Genomic DNA, 17,546 nt, shown 5'->3' on the forward strand with positions numbered 1-17,546 from the left:
AAGGCAGAGCATCTCAAAGCAGGGGTATAGGTTATAGGTGGGTTTAAAGATTCTTTGATTTGTAATTAGTTTAAGAAGTGAAGCTTTGTCTAAAGGAATGTTTTAAGTTAAGATGAGGAAGTCTGTTAATCACAGACAAGCCACTGGACATATACTGAGACTCAGTGACCTGTTCAGCAAACGGAAGACCTGCAGATGTGGTTTAAGCTTTGTCTTATATAGCCTTAGGCCTTTTAATGAGTTACAAGGGATATCTCCAATAAGGAAGGGGGCATTATGAGGCATGTCTGACATCCCTTCTCATGGCTACAAACTTAGCTGTAGGGTATTTCTGAGGTCCTCTTGGCTGAGAGGGTGTCTGTTCAGTCAGCAGGAGGCTTAGGATTTTATTTTAGTTCATAAACTAAAAAAGTAAACAAAAACTCTTGAGAACAGGGCTCAGTGGTTCTGAAGCTATAAACTAAAATAAAATCTTAAGGCCCCCAGCTGACTGAATGAACCCCCTCTTGGCCAAGGGACCCTAGAGAAACCTTAAAACTGGGTTCCCAGCCATGATGGGAAGGAAGGTTCAACGCCTCTCATTTCATCCCCTTTCTTGCTGACAGTCATCAGGCTTTCTTCCAAAGTGCAAAACAGAAACAAATCTTGTGATCCAGACTAGCATTCTTTCCTGGTAAGAGACTATCAACTACGTGGTGGTTTTAACCAGTCTATGGAGCATGCGCAGAGAGGGTTTTCAAGTCCTTGCTTCACCTTTTTGACACAGAGGGTGGCTGTTTCTGAGCATGTGCCCTATAAAGGGGCATAAAGCTCAATTGTGCAGGCTCATATTTTTCCTTTCATAACTATTCATACCTCCTCCTACAGCTTGTTAAATGTGTATATTTGGTCACCCCTCTCAGGATAAATTGCTGTTCCCATTGTCCCTGCCTTAAAGCACATGTTTCTGGCTTCCAGCCAGGGATTTGGTATTCCAGCCTGTTGGAATGACCACCTGTAGGCTGCAACCCTTTATGAGAAATAAAGCTTTCTTCCAAATTGTGAACTTTGTTATCTCCTTTAGCTAAGAAGTTTCAAGGGCTTTGTTGTCATAGGGCCTGGTTGGGACTACTCTCACCAGAACTACAAGGCCTCTCTAACTTAGCATTGGAAGGAGCAGTTTCCTCAAGTTACTTGTGTGAATTTGACCCAGCCACCCATAGCAATTACCTGGGACCTCAGGGGAGGCTGCCCTGAGTAACACTCAGCTGCAGCCTGTCCCAGCACAATGCAGAACCCTCTAGCGTGGTCTTCATTTGCATTTTGAAATGGATCACCCAAGTAAGAGCAGACCAGATAAGAAGATGAGCTTCTCTTGTTATGGAAAAAGAGATTGAGGTATGGGGGCAGAGAGAGAAAGAAAGAAAGAGAGAAACCTATATTCTGTTATTTAGTTATTTCTTTTTCTTTCTTTTTTTTTTTTTTTGTAGAGACAGAGTCTCACTGTACCGCCCTCGGGTAGAGTGCCGTGGCGTCACACGGCTCACCGCAACCTCTAACTCTTGGGCTTACGCGATTCTCTTGCCTCAGCCTCCGGAGCAGCTGGGACTACAGGCGCCGGCCACAACGCCCGGCTATTTTTTGGTTGCAGTTTGGCCGGGGCTGGGTTTGAACCCGCCACCCTCGGCATATGGGGCTGGCGCCCTACTCAGGTGCCTCCCATTTAGTTATTTCTTAAATTCTTATGACCAAGGATATTTTAGAAAATCTCCAGGTTAACAAGATTCTCTTAACCCAGATTTTAAATTTGAGAGTTTAATCTTGCAAGGGAAGGAAAAATGCAATACTTTTCCTTACCCATTATGAGAGTCACAGCTCACATTCCTATAGGAAAAGACCCTATCCTCCTTCCAGCCCTCTGCTAACTCTGGTTGGCACTCTCTTATTCTCCACAACGAAGTTTCTTGAAAGAGTATTCTAATGTAAACAAGAAAGGAGAGTCTCTGGGGCAATAGAAATTCAACTACCTTGAGCAACCAGCCTATTTTTCAGCTTCTAGTATTACAGAACTGTGTGAGCACTCTGGCCAAACACCTGGCGAAAACTAGCCCCTGAAAGACCCCGGCAGTTTATAGAGGAAGTCAGGTGAACTCTCCTCATTACCATGGTAAAGCTTCAACCCTGGGAGGAGCTATAGCTTCATTACCATAACAAGCAACTTAGGTATTAGCCTGACCCAACCCTGTATGGCTGTGCAACTGGAACTCCCCTGCTTGTGATGACACTTTTTCTTCTCTTTTTCTCTCTCCCTCCTTTCCTCCCTTCTCCCCTTCCTCCTGTCCTTTCTTCCTTTCTGTTTTGAGACAGGGTTTCCTTCTGTTACCCAGGCTGGAGTGCAGTAGTATTGTTACCGGAATTTCTTTCTTCAGTAGGTCCTTGGTCTCGGGGATTGGAAGAATGACCCCACAGACCACAGATCAGTGGTAAGATAGGATTTATTAGACAGAAAGGAATACAGAAAGAAAAAGCACCAGAACTTCTGGCAAAGGGAAAGACCCAAATCTGAAGTCTCTGCATGGGTCCTTTGTCTAGGGTTATATGTAGATAGTCTTGAGAATTACATTTTGTCAGGACTTGGTAGGTAGAAAAACACCTTTTCAAAGTTAATGAGTGTGTTAACAAATGAATAAATGCAGTTCCTCCAACTTAGGGTAAAATGTCCAGTAGTTCCCTTCATGAAATTGCCCAGGTCTAGGAAACTGGAATCTCTTGTCCACTCTTGAATGAAGGAACCCTGTATCAGTGTCATCATATCTCACTGCAACCTGCAATAGCTCAAGTGATTCTCCTGTCTTAGCCTCCCAAGTACCTGGGACCACAGGCAAACCACCATGCCCAGATAATTTTTCAATTTTTTTGTAGAGATGGGGTCTTGCTTTTGCTCAGGCTAGTCTCAAACTCATGAGTTCAGGTGATCCTCCTACCTCAGCTTCCTAAGGTGCTAGGATTACAGGCATGAGCCACTACCATGCTGGATACATATTTTTCTTTCTCTATCATCCCATAAAAACCCTGTCACTCTTCTTTTAAGAAGATACTGCTTTGGAGAATGTTCCCAGTGCCTTGACCCAGGTTCCCTTCACTCAGGGCTGCACATAGATGCCATTTTCTGGGCCTAAGCAGGCTCAAAAACAAGATCGATCAAGGTTCCATCTAAGCCACCACTCTGCAAGAAGAGCAGATGCCCAAAACATGATCACATTCCTACACAATGGCAGTTTTAAAATTAACTTCTGCCCACAGGCCTTTGGCCCAATGGCTGTGACATCTATTTTGGACATACATTTCATTTCCCCAAACCCCCCGCCTGCAGGGAAGGAGATATGATTAAAAATTATATATAAGAAGCCAGTTTATATATAACCTTACAGTAGTAATCCACTTGGACCCCTTCTGCTGTGCTGGAGGCTTTCCTCTTCCTTTCCTTTATTTATAATAAAATCTATCCTTTTGCTTACTCATGGCCCGTGAATTCATTCTTCAATTTCTTGAGACCAAGAACTGATGATGAGTTGGGAAGGAAGAAAGAAGGAAAGGAAAAAAAAGAAATGAATTCTGCTCCTCTAGTTAAAAATCCTGTGCTGGTTCCCCATTGCCTGAGAGACAAAACCCCAATTCCTTTAAATGTCACCAGACTCTTCCCCAGTCCAGCCCTGACACATGGATTAGCCCTACTCAACCTCAAAGTAGCCACTGCCCAACTCACACCCATCCCTCTGCCCTCAAAGTACACTCATCCATTGCCTATCCTGCCAGGCCACACTGTTCCACTGCCTGTGCTATGGATAAATAAAAATGGTTCAGGGATGCTCGCTAAAGCTCAGTAAGGAAGACTTTATTTAGGACCATCACCATGGGTACAGGACAGCACAGCAATAGGGTTTTGAAGTGGGGAGAGACTGGATTCAACTCCAAATACATGGGATGTGGGTATTGACAGCCAAGAAGCCAGATGGGGATGGTCAGTGAATGAAAAGTGACTCAGTGGAAACATCAGGGATGGAGGGATTCTGGCTAATAGACCTAACATGATTCTTGCTAAAGGCAGGCCAGGTGGCCAGGCATACCCTGGAGGACAAGGAAGCCCATCAGATATTGAGGGTGATCAAATATTGAGAATGGGGTTCTGGTTAGAATGACTTATCAGGGTTCTTTGATAAAACTAGGCTTTACAAGAAAGTGCCTAGCACACATGGGCCTAGCAGCAGATTTAGAGGATTGAATAAAGTTTGGCCGACAAATCCTCATCATTCAGTTGTTTTCTCCCAACTCTTCATCTGGAAAATCTTTCCTCCTATAACCCCCAGCTCAGCTGACACCCCTGGAAACCCATCTTGAGACCCATGGAGCTACCCTTCCAGCCTGGTTCTTCTTTCCTGGGTGTGGGCGCTGCATTAGAGCAGGCTCCCAACACACTGTGAGCACCTTTCTCACATCTGAGCTTCTGAAGAAGGAAGGACCATGCTTTGTTCAGTTTTCTTTTTTTCTCAATTTCTCTGTGGCCTGATACAGCACTCAGTGTATTTATGAAGTTATGGGGAACTAGTAACTAGTCTGTTTTCTAGCACTGTTACCTACTGATGGAGGAACCTCGAATGTATGCATTCATTGTGGGGAGGGTTTACAATATCCAGGCATCTGAATGTGAAAGGAGTTTGTGGTTTAAAAAAATGGTACATAGCCGGGCGTTGTGGCGGGCGCCTGTAGTCCCAGCTACTCGGGAGGCTGAGGCAAGAGAATCGCTTAAGCCCAGGAGTTGGAGGTTGCTGTGAGCTGTGTGAGGCCACGGCACTCTACCGAGGGCCATAAAGTGAGACTCTGTCTCTACAAAAAAAAAAAAAAAAAAAAAAATGGTACAGTAGAATACTGTAAGGCAGAGCAAAGGAGCATGGCCCGGTTACCTTTCTGGATCCTTCTCACTCATAAATGAATTATTTCAGTTGAGGAAGTGGCAGAGGCAAATCCATGCTGGATCTTCCCCAAAATTCCAGGGAGCAAGAAGAAAAGCCATGATTAGGTCTGTATTGAAAGACCATAGCTTTACCTCAATTCCAGGCCTACAGTTAAGGGAAAGAAAACCAGCAGTCTAGAAGGAACCTGCTCTGGCTCTTAGCCCGGAGGGAAGCTGGGGAGTGACCTCAGAAAAATACATCCCATTGTTGGTGCCAGATCCTCCACTGGCACTCAAAGATATTTGAGGAGATAAGGTAAATTCTTTGCTTCAGGCCCAGAAAACATTAAAGGGAAGTCTTCTTTGCAATAAATTCAGGAGCACAGAGCACAGCAGCTGCCTTCACCAGCATGGGATGGTGCAAGGTCCTCACAGAGGAGACGCAGAGAAGCCCAGGGTCCTCTTTGTGGCTGGGCATGCATGGCTTGTGGGAAGCAGAGAGCAGTTGTCAGCAGCGCCTTAAAAGTGGTTCTAGAAGCTTTCCTGGGGCAGAAAAAAGATCAAGACCTGAGCCTTCCAAACACCCTTCTCCTGGGTAAGCAGGTCACCACCTCCAGAGGAAGGGAGTGTGCCCTTGTATCTGCCCACTTCCTGCAATCTCGTCAGATCTCTGCCTCTTACACCTTGCCCACTTGGGGAAGCATCTTGTTTTAAATTGGCCTCTTTATTGCCTTTCACTGGCAAAGGCGAGGTTACATGTGTTTTATCCGTGTTCTTGGCTTTGTCATAGGCTTTCTGCTGCCTGCCTCATCCATGTCCCTTAGAAGTGATCCATGACCCTAACAGGTTTTGCAAATGAGTTCCTGGAAGTGGCTGTTACTATTTCTTTGAAATAACAATTAAGACATCAGGTATGAAGAGCTAAAAAGTAACGCTGCTGATAGAGTACTGCTGTATGCTGTTTGGGTAACTTCTCTGTTGTGCTTAGGAAACACTGCAAGGTTTATAATCTGTAAAGAAAACAATACAGGCATAGGTTATTGCCTAGGAAGTTATTTTATGTCCCCTATCAGAGGGTATGGGGGTTTTAGCTCCAGATCTAGAGCTAGAATGTTTGAACTATAGATGTAAGACATTATAAATATTCATTTAGTCAAATTGAGTTAACTAAACAGTTGACTTAAACATAGTTGAATCCATGAGAAAAAATTTTTTAGTCACCAAATGTCCCAGTTTACAATTTAGACACTTAGCCTTACTTGGTTCAATTCATTGTGATCTGCTTTTTAAAAAACACGGCTAAGTCAATACAAATCCATCTCTCCCACTAACACCACGTAGAAATACGCTCCCAGTTTTATAAGTCGGTCAACTCACGCAATTCTGAAAAATTTACAAGGAGAATGATAGTATTATATGACGTAAATATCACAGGGAAATATTCAATCATTGACAAAAACATCTTCTTTCTCCTTTTGTTAGAGTTGATCCGTCAGCAGAGCAGAATGCACTCGCCCAGAGTGATTTTTTTTTAGCTGCTGTTCTTTGATCTGGTCATGGGTGAGTTACAATGCTGTGCTCCAATGCCAAAACTAATTTGTGTTAAATGAATTGGATATGGCTTGCACATTCTTTTTGAATGTGTTTTTATCAATCTATGTTTTACAACATTTGAAAGGGGTGTTATTTTCAAAAATAAACTATAGCAAATCAAAATATTTACTTGTAACAATCCCAAATTTCGAGCGGTGCCTGTGGCTCAGTGAGTAGAGCACCGGCCCCATATAGGGAGGGTGGAGGGTTCAAACCTGGCCCCAGCCAAACTGCAACAAAAAATCGCTGGGTGTTGTGGCAGGCACCTGTAGTCCCAGCTACTTGGGAGGCTAAGGCAAGAGAATCACCTAAGCCCAGGAGTTGGAGGTTACTGTGAGCTGTGATGCCATAGCTCTTTACTGAGGGCAATAAAGTGAGACAGAATCTACAAAAAGAAATCCCAAATTTCTAAGTAAAATGAGCTGTGCTCAGTATTCATGACCAAAGCTGGTAAATCTTCATTTCAGTTTACTGATTGTAAATTCACCCTGTCTTATAAACACAGAAAAGGCTTTGTTTACGCCAAAAGGCTTTGTGTACTTTTATCTTGCAGGGAGTAGGGAAGTTCTTTCAAACCATCACTTGACCAGCCCTGGGGGGAAGTGTAGGAAGGGAAAATGCCACGTGATTGTTCAGCCCGAGCCATCTGCTTTCAGTTGTGGTTAGCAACAGGGAACAATTAAGCTGGGGATAGAGTGAAAGACCTTTTCTGGAGTCAGCCCTCTTTGTTGATGTCATTATTTCATTATGTTGAAGATGAATTGTTCAAATATTAGACACCAGTGCACCACCAAGCCCCGCTGAGCAACACCTGTGCATGTGACCCTGTGGAGACACTTACCTCCTGCTTTTTACTATTCTCTGATGCTGATCACCCTGCTTTCCAGCCATCACCTGGCACTGAGCTAGTTTAGAGGACTTCCAAACTCAGCTCCCCAGACAGCTGCTTGGGAACATTCCATGAGTAAACGCCCAGACCCTTACAAGCCCTGAAACAAAAAATAAATAAAATGCATGTGAGACTAAGGAGTCCATTGACTCATCATTGCTCACCCGAAGTCTGCACCAAAGATGTATTGAATGATTGCTCAATTCTTCATTAAATGAGCAAGAGAAGTGGGGAAGAGAAAAAGTACTAAAGAGCTCTGAGTGATGGTGAATGGTATTAGAGCTTCAGGCATGAGACTCTGGAGACTGGTCTACCATGGGTCTTTCTTAGACAATGCAGCACCTCCTCTCTCTGTCCCTCTGCAAATGTTAAAAAGAGGAGAAGAAAGGTTCTGTTCGTATTCCCAGTGGTGCCACAGCAAACTGCTGTTTCATTTTTGGTTTGAGAAACCTGAAATCCCAGGCCTTTGTCATGTGAAAACCAAAACTACTCATTAACCTAGTTCTCTAATTGTGTACTCATATCATTTATTATTAAAATCCTGGTTACTTTTGGGTTTGATTCTGTTTTTCTTTTCTTTCTTTCTTTCTTTTTCTTTCTTTTTTTTTGAGACAGAGCCTCAAGTTGTCACCCTGGTTAGAGTGCTGTAGTGTCACAGCTCATAGCAACCTCAAACTCTTGGGCTTAAGTGAGATTCTCTTGCCTCAGCCTCCCAAGTAGCTGGACTACAGGCGCCTGCCACATACCCAGCTATTCTTTTGTTGTTGTTGCAGTTGTCATTGTTGTTTAGCAGGCCTGGGCCAGGTTTGAACCCACCAGCCTTGGTGTATGTGGCTGGTGCCCTACCCACTGAGCTATGGGTGCCACCCTGATTCTGTTTTTCTTTCTTTCTTTTTTTTGAGACAGAGCCTCAAGCTGTCTCCCTGGGCAGAGTGTTGTGGCATCACAGCTCACAGCAACCTCCAACTCCTGGGCTTAAGCTATTCTCCTGCCTCAGCCTCCCAAGTAGCTGGGACTACAGGTACCCGCCACAATACCTAGCTATTTTTTGGTTGCAGTTGTCGTTGTTTGGCAGGCCCAGACTGGATTCGAACCTGCCAGCTCTGGTGTATGTGGTTGGCACCTTAGCTGCTTGAGCTACAGGTGCCAAGCCTTATTCTGTTTTTCATTATAAGCCTGTTAGGGTATTATGTTAGGAAAATGTTAAGAAAGTTAGCCAGACATGGTGGTGTGCACCTGGTCCTAGCTACTCTGTAAGCAGAGGAGAGGACTGCGTAAGCCCAGGAATTGGAGGTGACAGTGACCTAAGATTAGGCTAGTGTACTACAGCCTGGGCAGTAAAGTAAGACAGAGAAAAACTTAACAATTTTCTTTTCTTTTGCAGTTTTTGGCTGCTGGGTTGGAACCCAACACCTCCAGCATATGGGGCGGGCACCCTACTCCTTGAGCAACAGGTGCCACCCAACAATTTTCTTATACACAGACAAAAGCTAGTTGGAAAAATGTAATGAAAGAAACATGTTTGCATATAATATCAACAAAAAGATAAAATAACTAGAAATAAAACAAACAAGGGTAAATCTTACACAAATAAAATTTGAAAACATTCCAGAAGAAAAAAAAATTATCTGAATGAATAGAAAGACCCAGCATGTTTTTCACTAGAAACAACTAAATCAAGGTACAAATGCTGATTCTCAATAGGTAAATATATAAATTCAGAATGTTTCCAATAAATACATCAACCAGGTGTTTTTTAGAACTAGATGAGTTGATCCTCAAGCGTATATGGGGAAAAAAGCAGTAAGATACCCAGGAAAATCAAACACTGAGAAGTAAGAACTCACCCTACAAGATAGAGAGAAAACTTCTGTAACTGAAAGGGTGGGACTAATGAATCCAGGTGTAAAGTCCAGAAATAGCTACTGACCCGTAATATAGGTTGAATGTCAATTCTTTTTAATTTTCTTTTTTTTAATATTTTTAATTAAATCATAGCTGTGTACATTAATGCAATTATGGGGTACAATGTGTTGGTTTTATATACAATTTAAAATATTTTGATCAAACTGGTTTAACATAGCCTTCACTGCATTTTCTTAGTTATTGTGTTAAGACATTCATATTCTACAATTAGTAGATTTAACTTGTATCCTTGTAAAATGCACTGTAGGTGTGGTTACACCAATTACTCTCCCTCCACCCATCTCTCCCCTCCCCTCCCTCTCCCCTTTCCCTTTCTTCTTCGGCTATAGTTGGGTCATAGCTTTCATATGAAAGCTAAAAATTGATTTCACAGTAGGGCTGAGTACATTGGATACTTTTTCTTCCATTCTTGAGATACATTGCTAAGAAGAATATGTTCCAGCTCCATCCATGTAAACATGAAAGAGGTAAAGTCTCCATCTTTTTAAGGCTGCATAATATTCCATGGTGTACATATACCACAATTTATTAATCTATTCATGGGCCGATGGGCATTTGAGCTTCTTCCATGACTTAGCAATTATGAATTGGGCTACAATAAACATTCTGGTGCAAATATCTTTGTTATAAAGTGATTTTTGGTCTTCTGGATATATACCTAGTAGAGGAATGGAAGGATCAAATGGCAGGTCTATTTTTATTTTATTTTATTTATTTATTTATTTTTAGAGACAGAGTTTCACTTTATGGCCTTGGTAGAGTGCCATGGCATCACACAGCTCACAGCAACCTCCAACTCCTGGGCCCAAGAGATTCTCCTGCCTCAGCCTCCCGAGTAGCTGGGACTACAGGCGCCTGCCACAACACCCGGCTATTAGCAGGTCTATTTTTAGATCCCTAAGTGTTCTCCAAACATGTTTCCAAAAGAAAAGTATTAGTTTGCATTCCCACCAACAGTGCAGAAGTGTTCCCTTTACTCCACATCCACACCAACATCTATGGTTTTGGGATTTTTGTGATGTAGGCTATTCTAACTGGAGTTAGATGATATCTCAAAGTGGTTTTGATTTGCATTTCTCTGATGATTAAGATGATGAGCATTTTTTCATATGTCTGTAGACCGTGCACCTGTCTTCTTCAGAGAAGTTTCTCTTCAAGTCCCTTGCCCACACTGAGATGGGATCACTTGTTCTTTTCTTGCTAATATATTTGAGTTCTCTGTGGATACTGGTTATTAAACCTTTCTCAGAGATATAACCTGCAAATATCTTCTTCTATTCTGAGGGCTGTCTGCTTACTTTACTTACTGTGTTCTTGGCTGTGCAGAACCTTTTTAGTTTGATCAGGTCCCAGTAGTGTATTTTTGATGTTGCTTCAATTGCCCCGGGGGTCCTCCTCATAAAATATTCTCTTAGGCCAATTTCTTCAACTGTTTTCCCTGCACTTTCTTCTAGTCCTAAGTTTAAATATTTAATCCAGTGAGAGTCTATCTTAATTAATGGTGAGAGGTGTGGATCCAGTTTCAGTCTTCTACAGGTCACCAGCCAGTTCACCCAGCACCATTTGTTTTTTTTTTTTTTTGTAGAGACAGAGTCTCACTTTATGGCCCTCGGTAGAGTGCCGTGGCCTCACACAGCTCACAGCAACCTCCAACTCCTGGGCTTAAGCAATTCTCTTGCCTCAGCCTCCCGAGTAGCTGGGACTACAGGCGCCCGCCACAACGCCCGGCTATTTTTTTGGTTGCAGTTTGGCTGGGGCCGGGTTTGAACCTGCCACCCTCGGTATATGGGGCCGGCGCCCCACCGACTGAGCCACAGGCGCCGCCCAACCCAGCACTATTTGTTAAATAGGGAATCTTTTCCCCACTGGATGGTTTTTTTTTTCCCCACTAGATGTTTTTAATAGGCTTATTGAAGATCAAATAATGGTAAGTAGCTGGGTTCATCTCTTGGTTCTCTATTCTGTTCCATACATCTACCTCTCTGTTTTTGTGCCAGTACCATGCTGTTTTGATCACTATTAATTTATAGTATAGTCTGAGGTCTGATAGCATGATTCTTCCTGATTTGTTTTTATTTCTGAGTAGTGTCTTGGCTATTAGAGGTTTTTTCTGACTCGATATAAAACAAAGTATTATTTTTTTGAGATCATTAAAGTATAATGGTGGTGCTTTAATAGGAGTCGCATGAAAATTGTATATTGCTTTGGGTAGTATGGACATTTTAACAATGTTGATTCTTCCCAGCCATGATCTTGGTATGTTTTTCCATTTGTTAACATCTTCAGCTATTTCTTTTCTTAGAGTTTCATAGTTCTCTTTATAGAGATCTTTCACGTCCTTTGTTAGATAAACTCCCAAATATTTCAACTTCTTTGGCACTACTGTAAATGGAATAGAGTCCTTGACTGTTTTTTCGGTTTGGTTATTGTTGGTATATATAAAGGCTACAGATTTATGAGTATTGATTTTGTAACCGAGACATTGCTGTATTCTTTGATCACTTCTAAAAGTTTTGTAGTAGAATCCCTGGTGCTTTCCAGCTATACAATCATATCATCTGCAAAGAGTGAAAGTTTGATCTCTTCTGACCCTATATGGATACCCTTGATTGCCTTTTCTTCCCTAATTGTAATGGCTAAGACTTCCATTACAATGTTAAAAAGCAGTGGAGACAATGGGCAACCTTGCCTGGTTCCTGATCTGAGTGGAAATGATTTCAATTTAACTCCATTCCATACAATATTGGCTGTGGGTTTGCTGTAGATGGCCTCTATCAGTTTAAGAAATGTCCCTTCCATGCCTATTTTCTTAAGTGTTCTGATCATGAAGGGATGCTGGATATTATCAAAAGCTTTTTCTGCATCAATTGAGAGAATCATATGGTCTTTGTTTTTTAATTTGTTTATGTGATAGAATTATATTTATAGATTTACATACATTGAACCAGCCTTGAGAGCCTGGGATAAATCCCACTTGGTCATGGTGTATAATTTGTTTGACATGTTGCTGGATTGTGTTTGCTAGGATCATATTGAATATTTTTGCATCAATATTCATTAAGAATATTGGTCTATAATTTTCTTTTCTTGTTGGATCTTTTCCTGGTTTGGAGATCAAGGTAATGTTTGCTTCATAGAATGTGTTGGGTAGTATTCCTTCTTTTTCTATATTTTGGAAAAGGTTAAGTAATGTAAGTACTAGTTCCTCTTTAAAGGTTTGGTAGAATTCTGATGTGAAGCCATCTGGTCCTGGGCTTTTATTTTTAGGGAGATTTTGTATAGTTGATGCTATTTCAGAACTTGATATAGGCCTGTTCAACATTTCCACTTGATTCTGGCTAAGTGTAGGAAGGTGGCGTGGCGTACTTCCAAATATTGGTCTATTTCCTTCAGATTTTTGTATTTCTGAGAATAAACTTTCTTGTAATATTCATTAAGAATTTTTTGAGTTTTTGAGGAGTCTGTTGTTATTTCATCTTTGCCATTTCTGATTGATGAAATTAGAGATTTTACTCTTTTATTCCTGGTTAGGTTAGCCAAAGGTTTATCTATTTTTTTTTTTTTTCTTTTTTTTGGCCGGGGCTGGGTTTGAACCCACCACCTCTGGCATGTGGGACCGGCGCCCTACTCCTTGAGCCACCGGCGCCGCCCAGGTTTATCTATTTTATTGACCTTTTCACAAAACTAACTTTTTGATTTACTGGTCCTTTTCTTTTCAATTTCATTTAATTCTGCTCTAACTTTGGTTATTTCTTTTCTTCTGCTGGGTTTGGGGTTTGAATTTCTATTCTTTTAAATTTGCTGAGGTTGGGCAGCGCCTGTGGCTCAGTGGGTAGGGCACCAGGCCCATATACCAAGTTTGAACCTGGCCCCAGCCAAACTGCAACAACAACAACAAAAATAAAAATAGCTGGGTGTTGTGGTGGACACCTGTAGTCCCAACTACGCGGGAGGCTAAGTTAAGAGAATCGCCTAAGCCCAGGAGTTGAAGGTTGCTGTGAGCTATGATGCCACCACACTCTATCGAGGACAACAAAGTAACACTCTGTCTCTAAAAAAAAAAAAATTGCTGCGATTAGACCTGTGACCTAACATGTGATCAATTTTGGAGGATGTTCCATGGGCAGATGAGAAGAATGTGTCTTCGGTTTTGTTCGGATAGAAAGTTCTATAGATGTCTGTTGAATCCAATTGTTGAATGGTTAAGTTTTTATGTCTAAAATTTCTTTGTTTAGTTTCTTATTAGAGGCTCTATCCAACACTGCCAAAGGAGTGTTAAAATCTCCAACTATTATGGTGCTGGAGGAAATCAAGTTGCTAATGTCTGTTAGAGTCTCTCTTATAAATTGAGGCATATTCTGGTTGGGTGCATAAATGTTAATACTTGAAATCTCGCCATGTTGCATGTTACCCTGAACAAATATGAAGTGACCATCCTTATCTTTCCTTACGTTTGTTGGTTTAAAGCCTATTGTATCTAGATGAGCAAATAAGGCGAAATTGTGTTGGGGGCTCCTGGAGTAGCAATTAATCAGCCCTTTGCCTAAGAGCTGGGACTGGTGACTGAAGCTTTTCCCCTACTGCTTTGCAAAGGACCTATATAGTACTATGTCCTGAGACACTAGGGACCTGCTTGATGTGGTGGGGCTAAGTGGCTCTGTCTTGTTTTCAGCTGGTCTCTGTCCAATCCTAGTGAATCAGTAACTCTGGGTTGAAGTCTCATCCATGAAGAAATACCAGCAACTAAGACACCCTGCCCCCCACAGGCAACAACTGGAAAAGGAAAATCAGGGCAGTGCCTGTGGCTCAAAGGAGTAGGGTGCCAGCCCCATATACTGGAGGTGGCGGGTTCAAACCCAGCCCCGGCCAAACACTGCAAAAAAAAGAAAATCAAACTTTCACACAACAACACAACCAGGGTATCACCATGGATGGTCCGCAGGTGACTGGCCCAGGTCAAGAGTTCCAAATTAATTGTCCCAGTCAGCACCTGGTCTCAAGTGGTAGAGTTCAAAAAGTCTCCAGCAACTAGATAGTAGGGGTCCGCTGGCAGCTTGACTATGACTTACTTTGGTGCTCTGTGGAGTCAGAAGGGCCCACCCAGCAAATGATTTAGTCTGGGAAGGTTGATGCCTCCTTCCCCACCTTGCATCTCTGTCACACCCAGTCACTGATAACCCCGCAATGCTATGACCCAGTTCCCTCCAATGAGCAGATACTCCAGGGGTTTGTGCCTGCCTGAGTCACTGGGAGATCTGTCTCCTCGAGTAGGCCGCTGCACTCTGCCACCAGCCGGCAGGGTAAGCTGAAGCGTGAGAACCTCAGGGTGCTTAATGAAAACTGCGGACTTTCAATCAGTTCCAGCCCTGCCCCAGATTGATGTTGCTGCTACTTATATTCTCACAGAATTTGCGTTTCAGTCCTGGCTATCTTCCCCTATGGGCCAGGCGCTGTTTTAGTTCACAGAAATCACCACTCAGCCCCGCCCTGTGCCACTGCCCCTGCACCGATTCTCATAGAGCTGGTGCCTCTGTCTCTGCTGCACTCTGTGTGAGAGCTCACGAATGGCTCTCAGTTCCTGTTCTTCCCTGGGCTGATGCTGCTGCCATGCCTGCTTTTGTTCCAGCTCTGCTCCCCTGGGGGCTGGTTGCATCTGAGGCTCACAACAGCAGCAGTTCTGGCTCAGCCCCGCCCTGGGAGTATGCCACCTCTGCACGCATGCACAAATCATAGCCTGTAATTTGTGCAATAACTTTAAGGTGGTTTTGACCTAAGGGTAAGATTTATGTGCTCTTACCCAAGGAGTAGTAGATAAAATGGAAATCTTAGAGGCATTCTCAACACTCAGGTTAATAATGGTAAATTTGGCAGATTAGCATTCAAGATGGAGTGACTTTAGTCTCCATGTTTTTCAATAAACAGAGTGGAAAAAACTGGAAAGTCATTTGATAAAGAATTAAAATTGGTTTATATTTCCCATACACCAGAATAAACTCTAAAGGGAACAGCAATCTAAACGTAAAAAATAAAACCACACTGGGCAGCACCTGTGGCTCAAGGAGTAGGGCGCTGGTCCCATACACCAGAGGTGGCAGGTTCAAACCTGGCCCTAGACAAAAACTGCAAATAAAATAAAATAAAACCACACAAATACTGGAGAAAAGATAGGTGGTGTGTAATTTAGAAAAATATTTATTTTGGTCGTTTAAGAGATTGCTCCTTCTGAATAGAGAAAGATTTTCTAACCATGATTTAAAATCTGGAAACAATAAAGGAAAATAAAGGAAAAAACTATTAAATTTGAGTACTTAAAAAGTTGTATGACCCTATCACCAGAAGAAATGTCAAGAGATAGATGACAAGCTGAAGGAAAATATTTGTGACCTATCTCAAAGAAGTAATTACACTAAAATATAAAAAGTTGGGCCGAGCAGGTGGCTCACACCTGTAATCCTAGCACTCTGAGAGGCCAAGGCAGGTGGATTGCCTGAGCTCACAGGTTAGAGACCAGCCTGAGCAAGAGTGAGACCTCATCTCTAAAAATAGCCAGGCATTGTGGCGGGTGCCTGTAGTCCCAGTTATTTGGGAGGCTAAGGCAAGAAAATCACTTAAGCTTAGGAGTTTGAGGTTGCTGTTAGCTATGATGCCACAGCACTCTACCAAGGGCTACTAAGTGAGACTCTGTCTCAAAAAAGAATTTTAAAAAGGCTCGGTGCTTGTAGCTCAAGTGGCTAAGGCACCAGCCACATACACCTGAGCTGGCGGGTTTGAATCCAGCCTGCGCCTACCAAACAACAATGACAACCGCAGCCAACAAATAGCCAGGCATTATGGCTGGCACCTCTAGTCCTAGCTACTTGGGAAGCTGAGGCAAAAGAATCGCTTAAGGAGTTGGAGATTGCTGTGAGCTGTGATGTCACAACACGTGACAGCTTGAGGCTGTCTCAGAAAAAAAAAGAATAAAAAAAAAAATTATAAAAAACTCTTAAGACCAAGAAGAAAAAAAAAAATCTTTAAGTGAATTAAAACAAAGAACAAAAGTGAAACAGTTCAGAGGGGAAACCTTAAGAAAGACAGAAGGGCCTTTAGGCATATGAAAAGATAAACAACTTAACTCAAAATAAAGGAAATGGTAATTAGAACTACACTGAGAGAACATTTCTCAACTATCAGATTGGTAAAAACCCAGAGATCTAGGGCGGCGCCTGTGGCTCAGTCTACAAAAAAAAAGAGATAGAGTCTCACTTTATCACCCTCGGTAGAGTGCCGTAGAGTCACAGATCACAGCAACCTCCAACTCCCGGGCTTAGGCAATTCTCTTGCCTCAGCCTCCAGAGTAGGGGGGACTACAGGCGCCCACCACAACACCTGGCTATTTTTTTGTTGTTGTTGCAGTTTGGCCAAGGCCGGGTTTGAACCTGCCACCCTGGTTATAGGGGCTGGTGCCCTACTCACTGAGCCACAGGCACCGCCCAGGGTACTTCTTGCTTAATGGAAAATGATGTTCACACTAAACTCTTTGTACTGTGTGGTTTATGGACCAGCAGGATTCGCTACATAGAACTTGTTATAAATGCCTAATCTCAGGACCTAGTTAATTGGAATCTGCATTTTGACAATAGCATGGGATGATCTGTATGTGCAGTGAAGTTTGAGAAGGGCTGCACTCATTTATGGCAGCATTACTTGTAAAGAGGTAAGATAGGAAATAATCCAAATGGCACTCAAAGGAATAGTATACAGCCTGAAAAAAGGGACATCAGGCAGCCCCATAGCTCAGTGGGTAGGGCACCGGCCACATACACCAAGGCTGGCAGGTTCGAACCCAGCCCTGGCCAGCTAAACAACAATGACAACTACAACAACAACAGCCGTGTTGTGACGGAGCCTGTAGTCTCAGCTACTTGAGAGGCTGAGACAAGAGAATCACTGAAGCCCAAGAGTTTGAGGTTGCTGTGAGCTGAGACGCCATAGCACTCTATTGGGGGGAGACATAGTGAGACTCTTGTCTGAAACAAAAAAAAAGGAGATCTATGTGTGCCAAATCAGAGGGATCTCCAAAATATGTTAAGTGGAAAAAGTAAGTTGTTGAGCTACTGATAGATAATATGATGCTACCCCTTTGAAAAGGATGGAATTGGAATTAGAATTTATACAGATACATACACGTTGCTTATTTTTGCAAAAGATAAGCAGGAAGGATTAATC

This window comes from Nycticebus coucang, chromosome 9 (genome assembly GCF_027406575.1).
Source record: "Nycticebus coucang isolate mNycCou1 chromosome 9, mNycCou1.pri, whole genome shotgun sequence".
Classification (NCBI taxonomy): Eukaryota; Metazoa; Chordata; class Mammalia; order Primates; family Lorisidae; genus Nycticebus; species Nycticebus coucang.